At 45.3% G+C, this 26,931-nt stretch overlaps 1 long non-coding RNA gene across 1 annotated transcript; it reads left to right on the top strand.

The window, feature by feature from the left end:
* The first annotated feature begins 19,099 nt into the window (after positions 1 to 19,099).
* On the top strand, positions 19,100 to 25,277 carry LOC139057064 (uncharacterized). The gene is made up of 4 exons (XR_011512560.1): positions 19,100 to 19,577; positions 20,298 to 20,388; positions 23,140 to 23,325; positions 25,135 to 25,277. It is a non-coding gene; the product is annotated as an uncharacterized lncRNA (long non-coding RNA).
* Positions 25,278 to 26,931: the final 1,654 nt, after the last annotated feature.

The following is a 26,931-nucleotide window of genomic DNA, read 5'->3' as shown; positions in this document are numbered from 1 at the left end:
TCCGTCCTTGTCAGATCGGATTTCGTCCTGGGTACTCGCTATGGTGCGCCCAGGTAGATATACAGAGCCTCATGAAAATTGCTCGCCGGACGCGAAAGCGTGTCACTTTGGTGACACTAGATGTTGCAAAAGCATACAACAGTGTGCAAATTCGTGTTCTGTTCAACAAACTGTAAGCTGTGCATTTCCCGAAGTATTTATGAGAGATAGGGAGTTTTATTTTTTATCAACACGGTCCTTCGACGCCTAACTACAAGCAGACAAGAGGTGTACCGCAGGATGCCATTCTTCCTCCTACTTTATTTATAGATTTGGTAAGCTCAATTCTTTTTGTCTCGGGAGTACACGTTTCTGTGAATGCGGACGATACCGCACTTTTTACATCCGCAACTAATAAACGCCCACTACACCAGTTTTTTACAGACTTATGAAGGCCTGAGACATGGCTAGACGAGTTATGCATGTTGTTAAATGTTTGTAAAGGTATGGTGCCAGTATTTCTGCTAACTGCACAGATACATGCATCTCTCCAATACCGCCACTACATCATTCCTCATGTTGACTCGGTCAAGCACGTTGCTGTTATCATTATGGCAAGCTCGCCTGGCGTAGTCACATTTCACATAATACAATGAAGGGTCTAGCTATGCTCGACGGCTTCGTCACCTTCAATCTGGAATACGCAGGCATAACCTCCTAATGACGTATAGGATGTACCGTATTTTCGCGATTCTAAGCACCCCCTGATTTTTAGCACCCCCCCTCTATTTCCGCGAGAAAATTGGGAAAACAGTTTGCATGCGAATCTAAGCACCCCCCAATTTGTTAGGAAGAGCGCGTAGCCAAGGCCGCCAAGTGCGCTTGTTCACTCTGTCATCGAGCCGGAGCTGTCGGAGTCCCGAGGTGGGACGGCGTCCGCGGCGCGCGTACGCCGTACAGCCGGACTGTATGGTGAAAGCTGCAGAAAGCGTCCCCATCAAACATCGCAAAGTGGATTTCGGACGCTTGGAAGCGAGTCCAAGTGGACGTTGAGGTCAAATCATTTAAGAAGTGCTCGATCACAAACCACTTCGACGGAGCGGAAGACGACCTGCTGTGGGATACCGAGAGCGGTGGTTCAAGCGGTGCGACGAACTCGAGTGGCAGTAATAGTGACTGAGCATCCGACACAAGCGGTGGGTTCACACTCTGCACCGATTTTTCTTTTGAATGTTTGCAAAATAAAATCTTATTTCTGGCGCCCGTCTCGTCGTGATGTCGCAGTGAAAAGAAGGAGGGGGGGGGGTCATTCTAGATTTTTCGAATCTAAGCACCCCCCCTCACTTTGGGCATCGCGATCGTGAAAAAAAGGGGGTGCTTAGAATCGAGTAAATACGGTATGTTAGGCCCATATTGGAATTTGGCTACGTAATATTTTCCACTGGCACAACCTATGAAACTAATCCCCTTTTATAAATAACTCTAGGCTTATGCTTCGGACAACCTAGATACGTTGCGAACACTGTTTTATGACAGGATGCTCATGTACCCACACAAGGTAGTAGAGTCCGCGTAGCTACGGTTCAGAGATTCTATAAATTTATTATTTTTAAAGAGACGAGGTGCGTGGCCGGCTTACGTCGGTATAAGCGACAGGCATGTGTGAACCAATCCCGGAGATAGTAACACACCGGGCATGCGTTCCCAGGGAGGGTGCCTTGGCCGTGTTGCGGCGGCATAGACGACATGAATGTGTTAGCCGATCCTGGAGATAGTGTCACACAGAGCATGCATTCCAAGGGTGGGAGGTATGCATGGCTGGGTTACGTCCGTGTAGCCGACAGGCATGTGTGAACAAATCCCGGAGATTGTGCCATACAGGACATGCGTTCCCAGGGAGGGTGACGTGGCCGCGCTGCGTCCGTATGGACGACATAAATGTGTTAGCCGATCCCGGAGATAGTGTCACACCGCGCATGTATTCCAAGGGTGGGGGTGGGGTTCGTGGCCGGGGTTCGTCCGTATTAGCGGCGAGAATTAGGAGTGGCGCCCTCTCGCGAGTGACGTCACGGCCAGGACGCCGCTCGCTCCGGCTCGCGCTTGGCTGCCGCGCGCGCTCGTTCCCTTCGTGTATGCTTGGGGTATGGGCGGCTCGACCCGTACGTATTGAAGAATACGTCGGCTTCTTTCAGCTGCCATGCCTTAACCACAGTTTCTTCTTCAAAAGCATGTGAGTCGAGAAACTTTGCGGCTTGGATATCGCAAGCTAGGTAGCGTTAAAGGGGCCTACTAGGTTTTGCAATGCATATATGCGCCGTGTCTATCGGTAAATTTTGACTAAAAAAAGAATATCTGCGAATTCAACGCGCGAAGTTGTGTATGATGCTTCGCTAAACACTTAGCATTCCTTTAGTATTTAGCTATGAGAGGCATTGCATTTTACGTGGAAGAAAAATTTGGTAATTGGCGTCAACATGTTATCCGATGTTAGAAAGACACTGCCCAGCGAAGCTGTCATCATGATTCCTATTACTCTGGGTGTTGTTCTATTCAAATATGGCCATTCATTAATGCGTAAAAAAATAGTTAGGCGCGCATTTCTTATGAAAAAGTTTGCTGCTATTTTCATCCCCCTCTCAAACAGCCCTCCAAAAAAACGAATTGCTCATGGCTGTTAACATGACGGTGCGTCATGTAGAGTATTTACATAGTTAATTCACAAACACCATAGTAGCAATCACATGAGAGAAAAGTTTCGTTGTTAAGATCGAGAGTCACTCAATTGAAAGTGATGAAATATGTTTCATAGTGGCCCTCAGTAGCCTTTATCGACAATATGGCACACCCCTGATCACGTAACGGTAGCAATCGACTGTCCGTATGGCGAGGCACGCTATGTTCGCGAAACCCATCAGTTCACTACAATTTCGAATTGAAACCATAAAGTATTTTTTACAGCGCCAACTGGCATGGCTAAAGTATTCTCGAGCTACTACAGCGCAGCTTAGATTGCCTGGAAAAGGAAAATTCAAGCACCTTCTCTCTCACGATGTCTCGATCCAGCGTTATTTAATTATACAAACGGATAACTATTCGCTTCGTCGGTACATAAAAGAGAACATTGCAGGCTAAATTAAGTTTGCTTCAATCCGATCGCAAACATTCATAAAGAAAGCACCACAAGCCTTGCATATACTTTCACTTGATTTCTGACCCTCCACCGGGGGAATTTCTATGGCCCGTATTCACAAACGGAACTTACCCTTAACTTATGACTTAAGTAGCCGGTCGATGCTTAACGCGTTTCATAGACAAATCTTGTACTTACAGTAAACCTTAATGGACACTTGAGTGCCGGAAAGTAAAGTACGGTCATTGGCAACCTTAAGTGCGACTTTTGCTACTCTCGCATGGCAAGCAAGATGGCCGCCTGCTACGGCAGCCTCGACGACTTTGACGACCTCGCCGGACGTGTGCACAATATTATGGAGGATGAGGCATACCGATACGTGTGGCCATTAGGGCTACGGCTTAAGGATCGACAGAATCCCACGGAAGTATGGAACGACGCGGAATTCTCGTGGCGGTACCACTTTTCCAAGCAAGCGGTGCTACGGCTGTTGGAAATGTTGCTACTGGTCCCCAAAGACAACGAACGCGGTCACCCCGGGTAGCCTCTGCTCCAGCTTCTAATCGCGCTGCGATTCTACGGCGCCGGAACATTTCAGGTTGTCACCGCGAACCTCCTTAATGTTTCGCAAGCAACTGTGTCTCGAATCATTGCACGAATGTCAAGAATGATTGACGAGACTTTGTTCCCGCAGCTCGTGAAGTTGCCAGATGCTAATGATTTGGCATACGTAATGGAGGAGTTCTATACACCATTGCATGGTTTCCTGGTGTGAGCAGGTGCATTTACTGCACTCATGTACCCATCAGAAGTCCCGGAGGAGACGACGCGGAGGTTTTTCGCTGTCGAAAGGCTGCAATGGCGCGAAACGAACTCAAGGAGCACGACGCGTTCTTCTTCGGAAAAGTTTGTTTTCCTTTTTTCCATCTTCCGCGCGGGTTGAAAACACGCAACGCACACACACTCTCTGCGCAAGAACACCCCAAGTTTTCAGCAGCAAAACCAAAAAAAGTCGGGACGGCGACACACAGAACCGCAGTGGCTGCGAGAACCAACGTGAACTTGTGGCCAGACGAGTTTGAGTAAGGCGCTAAAACCAACTTCAAGGGGAGTATGGTAGCGCGATTCAAAGACGGGACAAGAGAAGACACAAAGGGACACACAGTGCGCTGTGTGTAGCGCTGTGTGTAGCGCTGTGTGTGTCCCTTTGTGTCTTCTCTTGTCCCGTCTTTGAATCGCGCTACCATACTCCCCTTGAAGATGCATTACCAACAAGCCCACATTGCAACCCTCGTGAGCTAAAACCAAACCGTTCCTTGTATTTTACTCAGAAGAATGCGTGGGCAAGCACTGCAACAGTTGTATCCACATTACACTGCTGCAAAAATTATTTTTTTGCCATTGAACCTATCGTAGACGTAAAATTTTTACGTATCCTCGACACCAGACGACATACTTGACTCGAAAAGTGTTACTTTCGAAAGTGATACTTAAGTGTCGTTTTTTAAGTACTCGCTTAAAACTTACCTAACACTTGTACTTTTCCCGCACTTAGTGACGCCCTACTTAAGTTCTGTTTCTGAATACGGGCCTATATCTTCAATATGTCCCATACTAGTAGTCATTGACGCTTCGACTTCTTTCTGGCTGCAGCTATGCGGTCCAGCAGGCATACTTCACTAAAACAATTGGGCCGAGCAGCCTGTGTCAGTTCGCCAAACAGATTCGTCATGTATATTCCTCAAGCAACAAGCACCAGTAAATTTCTCAAGTGAGTTTGATTTGATTTGATTTATTAATTTCCATTTACACACACACACATGTACAGAGGAGTGGTAAATGGAGGTGGATGAGGGAAAAAAGCCGCACAGACGCGGGTTGAGGTAACCGCGCCCCCTTAGGTACAATATGGCTGCATGGGGTAACACATCAAGCGCCATATAAATTACATTTATATAGTGGCCATAAAACATTGCAGTTATACAATATATGAAAGAAAAGTGAAATATTTCCACAATAACAATGCAAAACACACTGCTGCATTGAAATAAATAAATGATATACACTTGGTAACATAGACAAAAAAGAGGAACATAACATACATTATTAATCATTAACAAACGCGCTCTAAAGAGGTGAGTTGAACGTGTAGCACGGAAAAGGGAATATATATTGGTACATTCCTATTTGTACTCTGTAAATAGCTGTAAGCCTTCATTAACTTTACTTCAAATTTCCGCCACTTAAAAAAAATAACACGTGAAGAACCGCCTAATGTTGACAAGCAGTTGAAGAAGCAAGTGAGGCGTGTAGAATCTAAGCTCCAGTATTAGTTAAGTCCCCGTGCTACTGCCGAGCGTTTCTGTGAGGAAATGCAAAAATTCGATATTATACCATGAACTACTCGTCGTGAGCAAACCTGTTTTAGCGGAATAAAATCAACGTAACTGCTGTAGAAGTCATATATAGTCAGCTTTGTGACATACTTGTTGCACCGCGGCAGGTATGGTATCATAACTGGATTCCTATAGGCGCCATGCTTTTGCGATTGTCTATCCGCGTATGAAAAACCCGCAATGGGCTGGTCTGCGTCGCTTCGGCTGGCACAGTAGCGTTGCCTTCGAGAGCTGCATTGTTGTCTAAGAAATTAGCTCTTTGAATAAGTGTTCGCAAAGGAAGACGTCGTAAAAATATATTTGAGGTGACAACCATAAGTATACAAGCAGAGAGTACGAGGGCGAACAAACGAAAACACCGCAGTAAGCGCCCGGTCAACGACCGAACTGTAGCAGACGACAGGCGCGAGTCCGTGCCCTGACGTCACGCGAGCGGCGCTCGCAGCGCCGCTCGCGTTCGTTCTCGGGGCTAATAGGCGACAGGAATGTGTGAAACGATCCAGAGATAGTGGCACATCGGGCATGCGTTCCCAGGGAGGGTGCTTCAGCCGCGTTGTGTTGGCATAGACGACATAAATGTGTTAGCCGATCCCGGAGATAGTGTCACACCAAACATGCATTCCTAGGGTGGGGAAGGGGTGCGTGGCCGCATTACGTCCGTATAGGCGACATGCATGTGTGAACCGATCCCAGAGATAGTTACATACCGGGCATGCGTACCCAGCGAGGGTGCCTTGGCCGTGCTACGTCCGTATAGACGACAGAATGTGTTAGCCGATACTGGAGATAGTGTCACACCGAACATGCATTCCTAGGGTGGGGAAGGGGTGCGTGGCCGGATTACGTCCGTATAGGCGACATGCATGTGTGAACCGATCCCAGAGATAGTTACATACCGGGCATGCGTACCCAGCGAGGGTGCCTTGGCCGTGCTACGTCCGTATAGACGACAGAATGTGTTAGCCGATACTGGAGATAGTGTCACACCGAACATGCATTCCTAGGGTGGGGAAGGGGTGCGTGGCCGCATTACGTCCGTATAGGCGACATGCATGTGTGAACCGATCCCAGAGATAGTTACATACCGGGCATGCGTACCCAGCGAGGGTGCCTTGGCCGTGCTACGTCCGTATAGACGACAGAAATGTGTTAGCCGATACTGGAGATAGTGTCACACCGAACATGCATTCCTAAGGTGGGGAAGGGGTGCGTGGCCGGATTACGTCCGTATAGGCGACATGCATGTGTGAACCGATCCCAGAGACAGTTACCTCTCCGGGATTGCTTCCGGGATGCTTTCGCCTATACGTCCGTATAGGCGACAGGGCATGCGTTCCCAGGGAGGGTGCCTTGGCCGCTTTGCATCTGTATAGACGACAGAAATGTAATAGGCGATTTCGGAGGTACACTAAAGAAAATTTGCGTAAATTTACGGTCAAACCGTAAAAATTGCATAGACCCTTCAGTTTCATGAGAAAAGGCGGAATTCTGCGTAAAAAAACGGACGTGAGCTCAGTTTTTGAAATACAAAGAGTCGTCCGTAATTTAATGTGGACGGAGACTGAGCATGTTAAGAGCGAAAAATCAACACGCAAGGAATATTAAGAAAAACACAGCGCACGTTCACCAGCAGTTGCATAATATCAGCGTAGGTAACGCTGCTTGAAAATTATTCATAGGCGAATCGTAAATACACACTCACAAACGGAAGCATAAATATATTAGAGCTGCAGATCCACCCAAAGAAACTAATATAACCCCTGCAGCAGGTAGCTACACCGATAGTCCTACTGGCGAGCATCCAGAGCACTGCAGCAACGTAGTAGACATATTTCAGAGTCTAAGTCCCGAGGAAGTTCATCTCCTGAAATGTGGTCTAACGTTATGTCCGATGAACAACGCAGTAAACGAATGCGAACTCCACGAAGATATAACAGAGTTTTCAAGACGCATACTCGTCAAGGAGTTCTTTTTCGATCGACCAGACATAGGAAAACAAGACAGAGACTCTCTTAGACCACCTAGCACATGGACACCGCAAACCGAACAGTGCCCAGACTTGGATTTATACATAAAGCTGATATCAAAGGAAATTCTAGAGTCAGCGCGGCATTGCCGAAAACGCAGACATTTGTAACCTGCTCAACACCAGAATTCTAAAGAACTTGCGAAAAGGAATGATATTGCAATAAAACCAGCTGACAAAACTGGCAGTATCGTAATCTGGCCTATACAAAAGTACGAGAATGAGGCCTCCATACAACTGAGCAACCACACCCATTACAGAAAGCTCGACTTTACCTCAACTTCAGATTACTGCAATACTGTTAAGAACACAATAGCGCAGCTCCTGTTTAGGGAACTAATTACGCAATCTGAACATCGCTTCATGATGCCCAAGAACTAAAAAGCAGGCCGCTTTTATCTTCTTCCTAAAATACATAATGTTCCGGGCGAAGAAATAAATACAGCGTAAATCCCAAGTCGGCCTATTGTGTCTAATAACAACACACCTACTGAGTCACAATCTAAATTCTTATATCACCACTGTTAAACATCCCCACCACCTTCCCACCTTTTGCTCAAGACGCGCCGCACTTCCTTCGAATTATCGACGGCATCAACGCCAACCAAATCCTTTCCCACCATGCTATTCTAGTCACTTTGAATGTTTCTGCTTTTAACACTAACGTACCCAGAGTGATGTAATAAAATCCGTATCGAAATCCCTCGCAATCAATCCCCAAGCCCACGCTCCTGAAGCTTACGTGTCGGCCCTTAGGTTAGTTCTCACCCTAAACTATTTCGAATTCAATTCCATTCACTATCTGCGAGCTTTCGGTAGGTGCATAAGAACACCATTCGTTTCCACGTATGCGAACATTTTCATGGGACAGCTTGAAGTAGACCTGTTGAATTCCTACCCTTTAATAACCCACGCCTATCTTCGTTACATTGACGACATATTTATAATATGGGAACTAGGCACAAGCGCGTTAACCGACGTAATTAGCCATTTCAATCGCTTTCACCTGAGTATTAAATTTAATACTCACCACTCTTCTTGTCATATCAACTTCCTGGACACGATAGGTGTACATAGAAAACGGAAAATTGGGAACGACACTTTACCGGAAGCCTACGAATAGCCAGCAATATTTAGACTACAACAGTCATCACCCGCGACACTGCAAGTAAGGAATTTTATGCGAAGCATATTGCGAGAGCTCAACCCAGCTCCTCAGGCGCGGCGGTGTCGCCTTGAATACCACGTGACACCGTGACGTTACGACAGAGGAGAAGTGGCTTTGGCTCAACTCTTGCAAGATGGGCTGGGTGGGAATCGAACCAGGGTCTCCGGAGTGTGAGACGGAGACGCTACCACTGAGCCACGAGTACGATGCTTCAAAGCGGTACAAAAGCGCCTCTAGTGAATGCGGTGTTGCCTTAGAAACGAGCTGTTTCTAAGGCTCAGGCGTGCGTCGCTTGCTCAGGCGCACATTTCGTTGCCGCGCCGAACGCTGCGTTGCTCGACGCTCACCGCGTCCAATGCGGGGCGCGTAGTCGCTGCGCCGTAGCCCATTGTAATGGAGGGTCGACGGGAACGCTGTCGCGTTCCACTGTTGAAGGCGAAGCAGAGTAACGCATGAGTTGTTTCTTCGTCTAGTCGAACCAAATATAGCCAAGCAACAGCAGTTCACCAGGCTAAACAGTGGTTCAACAACTAAAATAAAGGCTAGTATGCTTCGCATCCTGGGCTTAACCTTACCTAAGCCACAGCCACTTTTTTGTCTGACAAGGGAAACGAATAAGAAAAAACTTCAGCGAAGACCACGATTATATCCACCACCTAATAGCCTCAAAGCAATGCTAGCAGAAAGGAACTATCCCCAAACTGCTCTCGATAGAGCTTATGATGTCGCGTCAAGATTCGAGAGACAGACGGAATTTGTGAAGAAACAGTTCACACCAGAATCTGACAGGCAGCCGGCCTTTATAACAAAATATTTTAATGCACTCCCACACTTAAACAACATCCTACGAAAATACCACGCAATATTATCAAGTAACAAGCGTCTGAGAAAAGCCTTCCCGGATGTACCTAGGGTTACCTATCGCCGCAACAGGAATTTTAGAGACATGTTATTGGATGCAAAAGTCAGCCAACAGCATTCCCCCATAAGAAAAGCATGTTGTCGCCCCAGGTGCAAAACCTGCAGGCACCTTCAAAGTAACATTAAAATTAAAAGCACGGCAAATAGTTGTGCCCACGAAGTCAAATCTAGCTTCACTTGTAGAAGTTCGGATGTAATTTATATGCTTGAATGTTCCTTCTGCAAGAAACAATATATCGGTGAAAGAGTAGAATCAATGAATGTCACATTAAACGGACATCGCGTAGACACAGCTAAAAAGCTTCCCAAATCCGTCGGCGAGCATTGCAACCAACCATTTCATAACTTTGATGAACTTAAACTCTACATCTTGCAGTCAAACTTCCGTTCAGAACGAGAAAGAAAATACAGAGAATCATATCCATATGTTCAACACATTGCAACCAATAGGCATAAACCTTTCAAAGGGAGCTTTAGAATCTATTCGCTATGCTAAATTTCAAGCTATAGGCAACAATTACATTAGTTTCTTAGCGTTTCTCCCCTTTTTTCTCCTTTTTTTTTCGTTCTTCTTTCCGTTTCCCCCTTTATTTATTTATTGATACCATTTCAGTATTTTCCTTTTTTCTTCTTTTTTTTCGAGCACTGGTTTCTGCCCCTCCTTCTATTATCTCTCTCAGAGACACAATAGCCTAAAGCCACCTGTGAAACAGGTAATTGATGGCTGCTGTGCGCGCCGTTGACACACCTGCTGACACACGGGCATTGAGACGTGATTGACAGACGGCCGGGTCTCTGGCCTTGTGCACACCAGTCCTTTATTCTCAATTCGCACGCTAACACGCCTTCGCTCGTTGCTTAGAAGAACCCCACTTATATTTACTGTGGCGAGGAAAGCATATGTCGCGTTGAAGAAGACAAGTCCACTTGTCGAAACGTTGGCTCCTGCTTCACCTTGTTCTCGTTTTGCTGATCGCCTTGAATTTCCGTCTCCCGCCTTCTCCGTGTTTTCCCTAGGCAGACAGACATTCAAAGACCAAACGCTCCTAAATTTTCTCTCTCGCACCGGCGCGAGTATTAGCGGGTCTCGACGACCAGGTCCACCTCGCCGCCTCCGCACTCGTGCCAAAGTGTCGTTTTCTTTTTTTGTGTGTGTGTTCGTGCGCCTCGCGAGCCGCGCCGCTGTGCCGCGACGAGAGGAGCAAGCGCGTTTTTCGCGTCTACAGGCGCGCACAGCCACTGTCCGGGCAAATGCACCCGCCGGCGGAGCAGACCCTTCACTCTTCTCTTTTTTTTTTCCTTCTTCCGCCGAGTATCTTCCGCTACGCACAAATACGAGGCAGGGACGCTCTTTCGGACTACCGCCCTAATGCTGTAGTTTTACGTAGTACTGCGCGTAAAAAACACAGTACTTGTTGCAGGATACGGAACATCAAGGCGATGCCAACGCCGGAAATGCACTTGGAGTGGCTATATGATTGCAATCGCAATACAAGTAGACAATGAACACTCTTAAGAAGCATTACAAGTGCTTCTTAAATGTATGGTGAATAATAGAGAGTGGTGATTTAGTAGCTTTCAGATTTGCCAGTGGAATTGCATACCATAGGGCACATTTCACAGCGCGAACAGACGAAGAATGAGATAACTAGGCGGCACAAAGGAGCGGTGACTTTTAAGTACTTGTATTTTAGTAAGTATTCGAAATAGGTGGTATAAATCATACCCACGAAAACAAGTACATACAAGAAGCACATGCCCGCTAGTCGAGAACCGCTTTTTATTTGGATATCAATGAACATTCCAGGCGCATTGCTGCAGTCGGCGTCGCCGTGAGGTTCCGTGAGCGATAAAATTGTCGCCGCATGCTGTGTGTGCGAGTGAAAGCTTGCGAGGATGCGCTGCCGATCGCGGCTCAATCTCGCGCACGCAACGCATGACACCGGGGAGGAAGGGCGGCACCTTCTGTCGCGTGCAAGGCCTTGGGGGAGGTTATGGAGGTAGGCCGCGTCCAACTACAGGCGGCTGAAGCTCCTTAAACTTCGTAAAGTAGTGCCACGCTTTGATGAATGCCGCCTCCTCCTGGCGCGCTATGGCTGAAGCCGACGCCGCGTCCCTATTGGCCTAATAGCATCACGTGGGCCCTCGCGCCCTGCATCAGCGCCATTTTTGCTCGAGAAGCATCTACGGAGGGGCGAGGAGCGCATGTTGGCGCCGTTGTTACGCTCGAGCAGTGTACGCGGCGCCACGGTCGCGGAGGGAGCGTGAAAGAGAGGAGAAACGAGGAGAAGTGAAGGTATAGGAGGAGAGCGTCGCTACTTTACGAAGTTTAAGGGGTTTTACGGGCGGCTGCGCTCGCCCGGCTATGCTACTGTGTTTTCGAAACCATCTGAGACGCGCACCGTCACCGCTGCGCTGCGTTTTCGTGACTCATTTCGCGTTGATGTGAGCGGCTGTACGAAAGTCAATTCGCTCGCTCCTGCTGCCGCGTTTCCTCAGTGCAGCGTTCTGACAACGAGTTTCCACGTTCATTGACATGTGTTCATGTTAGCTTGTGCGCGTATGCCAGCATGCTTGCTAACTTGGTATGCCTATACTTACAGTTTATACGGCCGATAACACTACTCTCCTTACTTTGTGTAGCTGTTCACTAATTTGCTTTCGCAATCGATGCTTCGCGTTTTGGGCGAAACAGTGACCTTTTCTTCTATCCATAAACATGTCCAATGTTTAGTCCTGGCGCACTTTCTTTCGGTTTCGTACTTCATAACCCGTCTAGCCAACTCTCACATTATTCTCTCCCACTTGCAGACCTTATATTGCTCTTGAGAAAGCAACATTTTACGGCAGAAAATTTAAATTTAGAGGTTTCTGAACCAACATTTCGCTAAAATAACTGATATTTCCACAAAATAATTGCATTGCGTAAACCTTAAGCCGTCTTGTGCAAAATTATACTCTCATGGTAAGCAATATACAAGAAAAAATTCATCTTGGAGTATCAGCCACCTTTCTGTGAATGCACAAAATGTTCAATTATAGATATTTCGTTCCGCGGTACCAAGGCTGCGCGTGTACAATGCTCATCACACGCTTGTTGCCTCTGCTGCAAGGAAGAGGTTGAGAAGACCCAACTTTCCGTGTTAATGCACCTCATCTATGCACGTGCAGTGTCGGTAAATATAACGATGATAACAAAACAACAAAGTTCATTGTTTTACTAATAGAGGCCCTGCTGTCGGGTAATAAGGACCCGAGCCATAGTCCCAGTGAAATTCTCAATGTGTGTTTTGTCGATTTGGGGAGGCGCTCCCACCAGCAACCCCACCACGGAGCTCTATCTGCATGAACTTCCATTCGATTTGACATCACCAGCGTATTCTTGCAGAGCCGGCAGAATGGCCCTAAACACTCCTGGACAGCTGTGGAAAGACAGTGTGTTATTCGAGTATATGGTATCGGGGATTTCACGCCGTGACACAAAACGGCGGAAGGCCAAAAGTGATGGTTCAATAGTTTTTTGGGCTGCCCTTTGTAGCAGTGGATTGCATTTGTTATAGAATACCGAGGTGAAGGCAAAGATAGTTTTAAAAACTGGCGCATGGGAAGTGAAGGTTTTCGTCTTCGAAGTTGAAGACCTGAGCAAATGATGAAGGAAACTTTTGCCTTACGCATTTGGCTCTCCTAGTGGCCTCCCTGGTTGCTTGCAACCACTGCGCGCCTATTATAGAGATATACTGCAAGTCTCGCCTCAAGGCTGCTTTTACACGCATATCTTTTCGACAGAGTTGTCGCCTTGATTACAACGAAACTCCTCTCTGGAGTGCGGCGTGGGAGCGCACAGGAATACGCGGCATCGTCTGCAATGCTCTTGAGCGGGGGTTCATGCGCAATTGCCACAGCCTAGAGGGCCTTCTGATGACGCTCGTAGCGTTGTCGTTGAAACGTACTACGGTGCGAACCGCTAAAAATTAAAATCAGAGATCATTTTGTGGTTGCAAAAGTGTAAATGATGTTTTCCTTTGTCGAAGCGTGTTATGGTGGTACTGAGCTTGTACTATACGAATGTTACCTGCGATCTGGCGTGTGAAGCCTATCACAAGGCACAGCCACGCTGCGTTGAAAAAGACAAGTCCACTTGTCGAAACGTTGGCTCCTGCATTCACCTTGTTCACGTTTTGCTCATCGTCTTGAATTTCCATCTCCCGCATTCCCCGTCTTTTCTCTCAGCCTCTGACGTCAGTGTCACATGTACCATATGTCACTCCTTCTGCCAAAATTAAAAAATCGCCGTTGTGTGTAACTGTGGTCGAGGCACAAAGCGGTTTCTACGATTAAATACAATAATGAATAATTTGCTAACTGCATTCCCCTGGGCGCAACAATATTGACGCATTCCATGGTACCAGAATTAACGATAGAAACTAGATGCCTAATTTGTGTCGCGGACCCCTTCAAAACCCAGAAGACCTGTGATAAATCGTGTTAATTTGAGTGGGTCGCATTTCGCGCATTTCTTTCGGCAAAGCATCCAGAGTTCACTAAGTTTGTTATCAAACCTATTAATACAAAAATCACCACCCAAGGACCCCGTACAGATGGCTAACCAGCGAAGCTAAGACGGGCGGCCTCGATGTTTCTCACTGGGTTAATCACTGGGTTAATCACTGGGTTAATCATTGGGTTAATCATTGGGCCAATAATTGGGCTAATCACTTGGTTAATCACTGGGTTTATCACTGGGTTAACGACGGCTTGATAGGCAAGAATCAGATGTATGCGTTAAGAGACAAAGCCGGCAATATCATTACTAATATCGATGAGATAGTTCAAGTGGCTGAGGAGTACTATAGAGATTTATACAGTACCAGTGGCACCCACGACGATTATGGAAGACAAAGTAGTCTAGAGAAATTCGAAATCCCACAGGTTACGCCGGGAGAAGTAAAGAAAGCCTTGGGAGATATGCAAAGGGGGAAGGCAGCTGGGGAGGATCAGGTAACAGCAGATTTGTTGAAGGATGGTGGGCAGATTGTTCTAGAGAAACTGGCCACCCTGTATACGCAATGCCTCATCACGTCGAGCGTACCGGAATCTTAGAAAAACGCTAACATAATCCTAATCCAAAAGAGAGGGGACGCCAAAGACTTGAAAAATTATAGACCGATCAGCTTGCTGTCTGTTGCCTGCAAAGTATTTACTAAGGTAATCGCAAATAGAATCAGGAACACCTTAGACTTCTGTCAACCAAAGGACCAGGCAGGATTCCGTAAAGGCTACTCAACAATAGACCATATTTACACTATCAATCAGGTTATAGAGAAATGTGCGGAATATAACCAAACCTTGTATATAGCTTACATTGATTACGAGAAAGCGTTTGAGTCGAAACCTAAGCAGTCATGGAGGCTTTACGGAATGAGGGTGTAGATGAGCCATATGTAAAAATACTGGAAGATATCTATAGCGGCTCCACAGCCACCGTAGTCCTCCATAAAGAAAGCAACAAAATCCCAATAAAGAAAGGCGTCAGGAGGGGAGATACGATCTCTCCAATGCTATTCACAGCATGTTTACAGGAGGTATTCAGAGACCTGGATTGGGAAGAAATGGGGATAAAAGTTAATGGAGAATACCTTAGTAACTTGCGATTCGCTGATGATATTGCCTTGCTTAGTAACTCAGGGGACCAACTGCAATGCATGCTCACTGACCTCGAGAGGCAAAGCAGAAGGGTCCGTCTAAATTAATGTGCAGAAAAATTGGAGGACGCTTAAGCTTCGCCTTCAAGAGTGGAACGCGATAGCGTTCCCGTCGACCCGCCAATGGGTGTAAGACAATGGGCTACAGGGCAGCCATCACTTACGAGGCGCCCCGCATCAGACGCGGTGAGCGTCGAGCCATATGGTCGAGCAACGCGGCGTTCGGCGCAGCAACGAAACGTGCGCCTGAGCAAGCGGAGCGAACCAAAGAACTCGGTATCCCGGAGGGGGAAATGATGCACGCCAGCCAAACGCCGTGATCGGCACGGGCAGAGAGATAGAGAGATAGTGATCTAAAGAAAGGAAAGACGCTTGATTCTACAGAGGGAGCAAGGCGAAGCGTTGTCAGGGGAGAGAGTCCGAGCCGCGACAGCTCCAATGCGTGCGTGGCGCGCCATCTGTCGGGGCAGCGCCGTACATGGAAAGGAGGGGGTCTTCTGTGTTTGCCGCAAGATGGCTCGCCGTGTGCGGAAAGCGCAGAAGAAATGCAGCGAAACGCACTTCGCTACTCGTGTAATTGCGACTTCTGTAAGTTACATGTTCATAATTACCGATATACACCACAGTATAACTTTCCACGGCTCGTTTCGAAGGCAACACCGCATTCACTAGAGGCGCGTTTGTACCTTTTGGAAGCATCGAAATCGTGGCTGAGTGGTAGCGTCTCCGTCTCACACTCCGGAGACCCTGGTTCGATTCCCACCCAGCCCATCTTGGAAGTTGCTTTTTATTTATGGAGTGCCTGCCGTGATTTATCGCTCACGGTCAACGCCGCAAAACGCCGACACCAACGCCGATACCGACGCCGACGACACCGGCTTTTCTGCGACACGAGCTCCTTAACGCTATCGCGTTAAAAGTAAAGTAACGTTTAACAGTCTTCGAAGAGAACAGCAGTTTACGATAGGTAGCGAGGCACTGGAAGTGGTAAGGGAATACGTCTACTCAGAGCAGATAGTGACCGCGGATCCGGATCATGAGTCTGAAATAATCAGAAGAATAAGAATAGGGTGGGGTGCGTCTGGGATGCATTCTCAGATCATGAATAGCGGGTTGCCATTATCCCTCAAGAGAAAAGTGTATAATAGCTGTGTCTTACCAGTACTCACCTACGGGGCAGAAATCTGGAGGCTTACGAAAAGGGTTCTACTCAAATTGACGACGACGCAACGAGCTATGGAAAGAAGAATGATAGGTGTAACGTTAAGGGATAAGAAAAGAGCAGATTGGATGAGGGAACAAACGCGAGTTAATGACATCTTAGTTGAAATGAAGAAACAGAAATGGGCATGGGCAGGACATGTAATGAGGAGGGAAGATAACCGATGGTCATTAAGGGTTACGGACTGTATTCCAAGGGAAGGGAAGCGTAGCAGGGGGCGGCAGAAGGTTAGGTGGGCGGATGAGATTAAGAAGTTTGCAGGGATGGCATGGCCACAATTAGTACATGACCGGGGTTGTTGGAGAAATATGCGAGAGTCCTTTGCCCTGCAGTGGGCTTAACCAGGCTGATGATGATGATGATGATGATGATGATAGGCTGCCGGATCCTCTGTACACAGTTGCTGCTTGCGCTCGGCTGCATGCGCCTCTTCTTGTGCCTGGGCAGCAGCATCGGCACGGTATAGACGAGCTCCATCCCGGTTCTGCTCGCGGCGCTGCTGATCGAAAGCTGTCTGCTCCTAAGGCGTACGTATGATGCGTTGACCATCCAATTGGAAGCCAGAGAGAAACTGCTGCGCACACTCGGGTGGGACAGACAGCAACGACGTCACTAGTGGCGCCGCTTATCCAACACCGCCTGCATAGCACAACGCAGTTTCCCTCCGACCCATGACGTCATGTTACCTGGCCTGATTGGATTGCAAAAACTTTAATAAAAGTCCTACAGGACGCACATCAGCACGCAGTGGGCGTCTCCCACGCAGGGACCGACAGGGAGTACCTGACGGCTGCTGCGCGAGCTTGCTGGACGGCCCATTGCTGCTCTTGTAGTAGTCGGCTTCGTATGGTCTTCTCCCACTTGTCGGAGGTAGAGTCCGGCGGACCGTTTCTGCACTCCCAGAGCACGTGTGCGAGTATCGCCCTGACCCATGCACGAGGGTCACGCATTGTCGGGGTAGACTTCCGGGTACACTGTAAAAAATTTCCGTAATTTTACGGGGGATTTCTGTCATTATACGGAGAACTGCAGATAAAAATACGGAAAGTATGTCATATTTCAAAAATACGGCAAAATCTGCCGTTAATATACGGAAAGTGCTCTCCGTATTCAGCTTTACGGACATTTTCACTGTAATCATATAACGGCTATACACTGTTTTGGACGAAACAGAGAGAATTCCGTATTTTTGTTATGAGAACATCTGTATATTGTGAGAAAATTTAAGCTGTCTGAATGAGCGCTCGTACTCATAAAGTTTCAGCTAACAATACTTTATTGAACACGCAAACTGTACGCATTATGAAGTTGCGTACAAAATGTGAGAGCTAGCCTTCTACCAAAAGCTGCAATAACAGATCGTATAAATATATATACGCATCTTCTATTCCGGTCGCAGTTTGCCGCGCATATGGGCTTAGTAACGCTGATCATATGCGCAAATATATGCGTGTTCTCGCAATGTTCTCAAATTAAGCGCTTTGTAGTTAATAACGCAGCATATATGTTTAAGTGAATGAAGAGCCGGGGACATACGTGCATACGTAAACAAGCTTGCGGCACTCAGGTGCTGGTGCACTGGGAATGACATTGGTGCTCTATACGCCAAAAATTGTGCGCATTCTAAATCAGTACCGAAACGCAGGGAGTGGTATAATGACCGTAACTGCGTTTACATTTGGCAATAAATGGTCTCGAAGGGGACTGGCGGCCTATAGATCCAAGTACAACGGTCGGAGGAAATTTTCGACTGCGGCAAGCAATTAACCCAAGTGTCAAAGGGGCACTGCTGAACTGCAATGTAGTTGGTTGAACTCATTCCCATGATATTTACAAAATATCTCGTCTCTGACAATAACTGCCCATTCATTGAGACAAATCGATTACGCATAATCTTCACTGTTCATGTGTTAATTCTTGCGGTAAGATGTAATCGCAAACATTTGGCGCTTCATCTTGAAACAAGACCGGTAAGCGCGCTCGTTCTTGTACGGTAGAATAAAGAACGCGAACATGCACCGACATGTATGTAAACTACTGGAAGGTGACTGAAGATGAAGGACCTATTACCGTGCTAGTACTGTGTATACTGTCAAAAAGAAGAAAAAAAATATTTCGGAAAGAAAGAATGCCCAGTGTCGAGATGTAACGATTCAAGCGTCATTTCTTTTTGACCTAGAATGCAACACCATTAGTTCCACGTGCTTTATGCATGGGTAATGTTATGACACAACTCATTATTTACCCGTTCATTACATGCACCAACCCGCCCAAATTATCACTGTACTCGAGCTTATGGACGCATCGCAGTGCACTGCTTTGCACTTCATTGTAGCACAGGGGTTTGCTATCGCCAGTAGCGAATGCTTTGGTTGACCTCCCTGCCTTTCTGCCTTTTGAATTCTCTCTCCCTTTGTATAAAACGCACTAAGTTGTGGGAGAGAAAGCGTTCTCCTCTTTTAGAATTCAATTAATTGTCAAGCAATTATATTGCAGTTCCAGTAACTAGAGCACAAATGCGAAAACGAAACCGATTCTGTTCGGTTCTCCGCGCTCAGAGTGCGGCACCAGGGGGCAGCGCGCGCTGCGCGTCGGTTAGGAGTGGCAGACGGAGATGCACATGTGTAGTCAGCCGGCATTTTTCGAGTCGTGTTGTAAATGTTGTTAATTCGCCGTAAATATCTCTTGATTTGTACTCAAGGGTGGAGCAAGACCCCAAGGAAGAGAGATTGACGCATCGGGAGCGAAGAACAGAAACGATGGATGGTTACGCTGCTTGGGTCTCGGCACGTTCGAATTGGCAAAGTTCCGAATTTGTTGCTGTGTTGTGTACGCTTGTGCGCTCGTTATTTGCCGTCATCGCGCGGAGATATTTGCACTGGATGTCTTTCACTTCGTGTACAAAACTCTGCTCACTGCGGCATCGAAGAAGTTGTCCTGTGTTTGGGTGCACGTATGCGCTTGGACACGGATAGCCTGCTTGCTCTCAACGGGTGTTCAACAGTCTACGCGCGCTCGTAACTTGCTCATGAGGTAAGCCCATTTTAATCTTATTTGGTTTGCATAACGTAGGTGTTAAAATGATGTGTGGTAAGCCGGTGTCGCGAACAGAAATATTGTTTCAAAAGACCACTTTGCAACGTCATAGGGCAAAAATCACGCATGAATGGGGAAAGGGATCAACCTATCTTTTCAGATCGATTCCAGTCGTAGCGCGTTTGGCTCGATCGCAATTTCCGTGAGGTACTTCTAACCTTTTGTTCACTCGTGTTAAAAGCGTAGAATAAAACTGCGTTCAGTTGAGCTCTTGTATTGACGCTTGTATTGGCTTGAGAGCATACTGTATCCGATACAAGAACTTCTGTTAAAATACGGAAATAAACGTTCGAGGCAATAGCAGTCGCTCACTACCTGTGATCGTTACTTTCTTGCTTGGGTGCACGTTTTAATTGTGACCAGAAAAAAACATCTTGCTGCACCGTTTGCGGTGCAGCAAGACGTGTTCCTTCGAATGATGTCTGGGCAGTCAAGGCATTCGTGCCACTAAGCAAGCAGTAAACGGGGTATCAGTGCGAAAAAATTTGGACATACAAGAGAAGCGAATGGTATCATCATGGACTCTTTTATTTGACGAATAATTCAGTTGTATTACTAAAGCAGAGAGTGGATATGCATGAAAGTCAGATTGTATTGATACTCAGCAAAAACAAGGTAACTTATCATTACTAATCAATCCTTTTCTTTTACTGAAAGGCAAGTTGCTGTTGTGCTGGAGCTGAGAAGAGGTCTGCTGCCTGCAATGGGTCCATCTCTCTCAAGTTATTGCAGTATTATAGCTCTCAAGGTGAGTGGATTTTTTTTCTCATAGCTATTTGCCACCTGAATCATGACCGTTTACTTAGCTGTGTAGGTGATCACTGTTAGTGACATTGGAGTGCTGGTGGACCAGCACTCCTTTATGATTGCAACGCATATGACAGAGTGCAGCTGTGGCAGTATGCAAAGGTGTTAATCTATAAGCCAAATTAGGTTCTTTGAGGTAATATGTTAATATATTGATGACATTGGATTGTGGTCTAGCAGGCAAAAATGCTAAACAAAAAGAAATTTTAATTTGCACTTGGTAAGATGTGCAAGCAATTCAGGCTGTTATACATGAAATGGGACATTTGTAGATGTCTTCTACAGTGCTGCAGTCCTGAATTGCTTCAGAGTTGAGTGATACCACTATAATTTCTCTGTAGAGCATGCAGCACAGTTTAGCATTGGGGGAGGCTGGCATCAACAGGCGTCTACTTACTGTGAAGTTCAAATGAGGTGTTACTGTTAGGGTGACTATATATAATCTATGGTTTAATTCTAGTCTTGTGTCAGGCAGACATAGTTTACCCACTTGGTTAAACAATAGAGATGTAATATCTATGTATACAAGTATTACCCATTCATTTATGCCATTTAGACAATGGCAGAAATGCGTGGGTAATACTTGTGTACATAGACAATACATCACTGTTGTTTAACCAAGCGGTGCCCCTGCATGCTAAATTTTACAGGGCTATTATTAAGTAATGTCAGCTTTTGTTGTAACATTAAGGCACCTTTTATATTATTACAGATTACCACCATTGTGCACCATCATAGTGTCATATTTACACTAAATGTATTTGACTTTGCTATAAAACCTTGCACAGCGGTGCATCATGAAATTTTTTTTTATAGTTTCTGGCCTCAGAATGCACTTCACGTTATATTCTTGTTTGCAACAAGACTATAATGCAGGTTTCTCTCCTTATGTTTTGTCGCACTTCAAACTGCGGCGAGCTAAACCACTGGGCAGTAATACTGGATACGCTACTGCGTGTGGAGCTGTCTTCAAACACACACAAGGAATACATCATTGCTTTTTTAGCACAAAACAACGGACACAAGAAAGACGACAGAACAAGGCGCTACTCTCAACTGACATCACTTTATTGCGTCCCTCCTTTGTAGACAGCAGAATCTAGAAGAACATTTGCTGTGAACACCATGTGTAGGAACCACCAACATCTGATCAAAAAAGCATACTCATGCGACAGAATCCAAAAAAAAAACCATATTGAGCACTTTACAAGGTTAAAGAAAGCACACTAATGCACTGTGACCCCAATGACTGTATGAAGAAAACTTCCGATAACTCTCTGGTGGTGGTATCACGGCTCTTTTTTCAAAATCGTAGCATCACGAAACATTGCGAACCTAAGCGATCCATACCAACAGGCACAGGTTCCCATTTGGCTCAACATTGTAAAATATGGAAGTGCAAAGCCATGTTTCGTGATACTACGATTTTGAAAAAGTGCTGTGATACCACTGCCTGAGAGTTATCGAAAGCTTTCTTCATACAGTCATTGGGGTCACAGTGCATTAGTGTGCCTTCTTTAACCTTGTGCAGTGCTCAATATGGTTTTTTGGATCCCGTCGCATGAGTACGCTCTTGTGATTGGTTGTTGGTGGTCTCTGCACATGGTGCTCACTGCGGATGTTCTTCTAGATTCTACTATTTATAAAGGAGCGACGCAATAAAGTGATGTCACTTGAGTGTAGCGCCTTGTGCTGGTCGTCTTTCTTGTGTCCATTGTTTTGCGCTTAACAAAGTATTTATGGATTCACACCAACTAGCCCGCCAACACATTGTGTTGCGGGCACTTCTGAAGTACTGTCTGTCCAATAACCTTGGTGGCATGGAAGCGCCGTCCACTTCTATGCGTTGCTTTCTGTTTCACTGTGGCATCACATCACATTATAATGATAATGTGTATGTACTTTTTCCAAGAGACCCATATTCCTATCCTTGTGTTATATTTGCTGTCGCATTATTTATGTGCAAATGACCAGTGCTCCAAGCTCCATTTTATCGCAAAGTAAGCTACTGGTACCTAAACAGTTCTGTATATCAGAAAACCAAAGCTGAACTGCCGAACAGTACCAAGCGGCAGCCTTAGTGCAGTGTCAAGTAGTCAGATTTTATTGGTCATGCAGAGGTACACAGGATAGCTCTTTATTACTTGCTGAATAATTAAGCTGTGTGAAAACTAAGTATTTATGTAGCTTCAACCACATGCTATTGGTCATTGCTCCTGCCCTCATCAAATGTAGAAGATTATCACGGCATTTCCTATTCTCTTTTTCCTTAATACAGTGGGATTACTGCATGCGTAAGTAGGAAACGGATCACATAGGCAATCAAAAGCCAACATTGTGTAAACTTGGAACATTGATTGTACAGTTTGATGACCCAGAATAAGTAGAAATACACCATAAATGATTGACAATTAACTTTTACTTGACACAGGGCTAAAGCATACAGTAAGCATACTGTATGCTCATACGGTGTCACATCAATTTAAATTTTAGTGTAGCTTTACAGTGTACGCTTCTATTGTTGCATTCTGTCAGAGGAATGGTAATGTTTCGCGTGTATAGCAACTAGACTGTCTATATACAGAAGTAAAAATGTGTGAACTGTATTTTTTAATGATTTGATAGAATGTGTAGCACAATAAAGCCATACAATCAACGCACAGTGATGTGACTTTCTCTGCACATGTTGCAGGTTCAAAAAAAGTATGGTGGAAGCTGTTGCCAAGGTTCCGACCAGAAAAGACAGCCAGTATAAAAGGGTCCACGCCACTGATCTCTACTACAGGGGATGAACAGCACATCGAGCGCCCTCGACTGAAGCCGGCCTTGTCCCGGAAGTTGGTGCTTGACAACTTTGCGGCAGCACTTTGTTGCACGGGTGTGTAGCATTTCTTCCCCTAACATGCCTGCCTGATGTGCCATAAACTACCCAAGCAGTGTTTCGAGGTGTCCAGAATTTTTCCATTGTAGTGTCTACAGTGTCGCTAACATAAGTGGCGTGCAATGGAAACACTGGTAAATCAGAAAAAACTTGATGTAAGAGAACACTATCGTATACGGGTTCAGATTGTCATAAAAGTGCTTACTAGACATGTAGAGACCTCCTAAAATGTGAAAAACCACAAAGAAAAGTTTTTCGGCAGCAATATTATCTGATCGCACGCACTAGTTAGTCCACCATATGCCCTGCTTCCAGGACAAGCGACTGCATGACATCGCATTTCCACTGGCTTCACCTGCGTCCGGTGCGGTGTGCTGCATCCAGCGAAACATGTTAGAAATCAGTGGTGCACAGTGTTTTCTGTCCCCTTTCTCGACGCCTACTGAACACATGTTAAACTGTTTCCAAAACAGAAAAAGAGAGGGAAAAGGCTCTGAACACATTGAATTTTAAAGTGGCTGGTACTGGGTAACGCAAGTACTGTGGCATAGTAGATTTGCACCAGGCAACCTGGGCGCCCAAAAAGGCTGCTGTTTACTTGCAAATGGCCAACGTATTGTGAGCAGGTTGAAGTTCTTTTTTTATTCTCATCGCTTATTTAGCTAGTGGAGACAGCTTTCACAAGAAGCCTTGGAAGCATGAAACATTTTACAAAACCAGCTTCAATATATCGTGTCTGCATCACAATTTCATGGCTGCATGAGTGAACCCTCTGGTTAACATGTAAGAGATTTCATGATGTTTGCCATGCATTATCCACTTTATTTACAGGTCAACCCTATCTTGAGATTTAAGCTGATGTTGCGTTTAGAGAAATTATGGCCGAGAGCCAGCTTTTGAGAATACAGATTGAGCTTGACAGATTAAACGCCAGAACAATTCGTTGAGGATTTCAGATCAAGAATCTTCAGAGGCCAGTTCATTTAGTGGTGTTAATATTCTGCTCGAAGTTGTTGATTGTTACGTTCATATGGTGCCCAAGCATTGCGGTAACAACTTCACTTGGAGTACATAGCAAGGGTGTATTCGATGTAAGCTGCTGGCTTTTTTTCTGTGTTTTCAAAAACTGGTTTCTTGTTCAGTTTAAATTTTCAAATTTTGCATTGTTTATTAGGTGTTGTGTCTTGTTTCCTTTTCCTGCAGCTTCTTAGTTAAACATCTGAATAGTGAACACAACTTGACCTTTTGCTTGATTGCCTAGATTACATGCCCTCGATGCAAAACAATTTCACTTCAAAACTGCTTGTACCATACTGAAAGAATAACTTGAAGCAGCCATAGCCACCAATAACACGCAAGAGATGATTATGAAAATTTTAATATTGTTTTTTGATCTACAGGGTGTCTTAACTATCATGCACCAAGATTTAGAAATATGTAAATGCGATGTAACTAGACAAAATGAAGGTAATGTTTGCCATCGCCTGGAGATACTCTGATTATATTGTGCATTCTGCCTAATTACATAATTCTTAATTAGTTATTAAATATCTCAAATAATTAAATGAAATGTGTCAATGAAAAGTTGTAGAGCAATATGAAAGCCTCCTGATACACTTTTTTGTTACTGTTACTCATTGTGTGCTACATAAAAGTGTTTTTCCAACGAATAAGCCTGCGAATACACATAAAGTGTCTTGAGTGGCCAGTCATGTGTCAGTTTTGTGGTGCAAAGCCACGAATACAACTTAAATGGGTTCTTTTAAGAAAAAGACTTAGCTCAGCAAATTATCTTTCTTTGTGCAGCCTGTGGAGACAAGGTTTCTTAGACATGGCCGTGGCCCTCAAGGAAGATGCCGAGGCCACAGGCAGTTCCTCCAGTGACCGTGAAAAGGTCCCCTGGGGCACAAGTCTGGTTTGGCACCCCCACCTTTCTCCTGCAGCTTTTCTGTCTACCTAGCTAACCAGGTAGGTCAATGATGGCAAAGGGAAAAAAGAATCAACAGCATCAAACGCAGAACTTGCTCAAGCTCAATGCATTTTTGGTGTGAAGTTTTTCCCTTATCATTTATCAAAAAACGGGTAATAAGTATATGATATGGTCTTCATACGGACACCTCTTTCCCACAGAGAATTAGCAGTAAAAAAAGCAGCTTATGAAGGCTTGAATATTAGCTATGATGATGTGGCAAAGATAGGATAATGATTATGAATGTTTCTAATAAAGGCAGTGGTAGTAGAGTGAATAATCAGAGTTTATATATAGATTGAAAGACATTTCGTTCCAATGCCAGAATTTTAAATCATCCCAAATAATTCTTGCATTTTATAGTCTTCATTTTATAGTTCTTGATGCTTGCTTCTTGCTGACATCATTCTTATGCTGCATAATTCACCTGTTATAAATTCCCTATTTTCCCCATTCAAGCAACTTTACATTCATCATAAGAAACCTCGTAGATGAGTTCCAGAAACTTGCTGATGAGATTAGGGGGCGGCGTGTACCCCAGGCTGAGATATGCATTCAAGAGCCTCATATCTTGCAAATGTTAGAAATACTCCTGCTAAGCAAGTTCTTGGTGTCATACAAGGTTATTTGCGAATACGAATTTGCCTAAATTTAGAAAACAGTCAATATAAAACATGTCAAGCGATATCGCTGACGATACACACACATTCCAACTGAACTAAATACAAATAAATATAGCACCAAATGCAGAATCATTGGCATGATGCCATTCTTTCAGTGGAATAAAATCTGTCCTGCATTGTAAATCTGGAATCCTTTATAATCCAGACTACTAAATACTTATGAGGGTTGTAGCGTAAAATATGCATGTATTTATTCCTCGTTTCTTTACTTTAGGAGCCGATAATGCTTAAACAGCAGTGAAAGAACTGAGATCACAGTACCTAATACTTTATATTGCTCCAGAAATCCGTTTCTCTGCCGATCGCAGCATTCGACACTAACAAGAAGGCACATAACACTTAGGGTGGTGCTATTCACTTTGATTGTTTGGGAACGAAACCCATAATGTACATGTTATGGCCCTACGTGTCATTACGTTTGAACAACAATAAGGTAGGGGGTTTGCATTTTGCAAAACTGCATGGAGGTTTTCACTGTGTGCAATTAAAATTAGGAACCTTCCCAGCTCATACTAAATGCATTCTCCAAAGCTTTAGGTTATACAGGTGCACTACTTTACACAGAACACACTCTTTTCCCTCGTCACAGCTCACACTCTTAGGCAGAGTTACACCCTTTAAGTGCCCCTTCTTCCACACAACGATAATTGTCATCTGCCTTTATGCATTTTCTTTCTTTAACGCTGCGAGCCCTGTGCTTTCCAGTAATGAACGGCATGCGCGTTATCAGCATGATAGCATTCTCGACAACAAAGTAGCGGGCGTGGCGTCTTCAAGAAAGGAAACGCATCAAGGCAAATAACGATTATTGTTGTGTGGCAGAAGGGGCACTCCAAAGGGTGTAACTTTGCCTAAGAGTGCAGGTGGTGATTCAGATTCTTCAAAGGTGTTTCATTGTATGGGATGGCACATCGCGCTTCACTTATTTGCAGAATATTGCATTCCAATTGT

Source organism: Dermacentor albipictus, chromosome 1 (assembly GCF_038994185.2).
Source record: "Dermacentor albipictus isolate Rhodes 1998 colony chromosome 1, USDA_Dalb.pri_finalv2, whole genome shotgun sequence".
In the NCBI taxonomy this organism is placed as follows: Eukaryota; Metazoa; Arthropoda; class Arachnida; order Ixodida; family Ixodidae; genus Dermacentor; species Dermacentor albipictus.
This window is presented reverse-complemented; position numbering and strand designations above follow the sequence as displayed.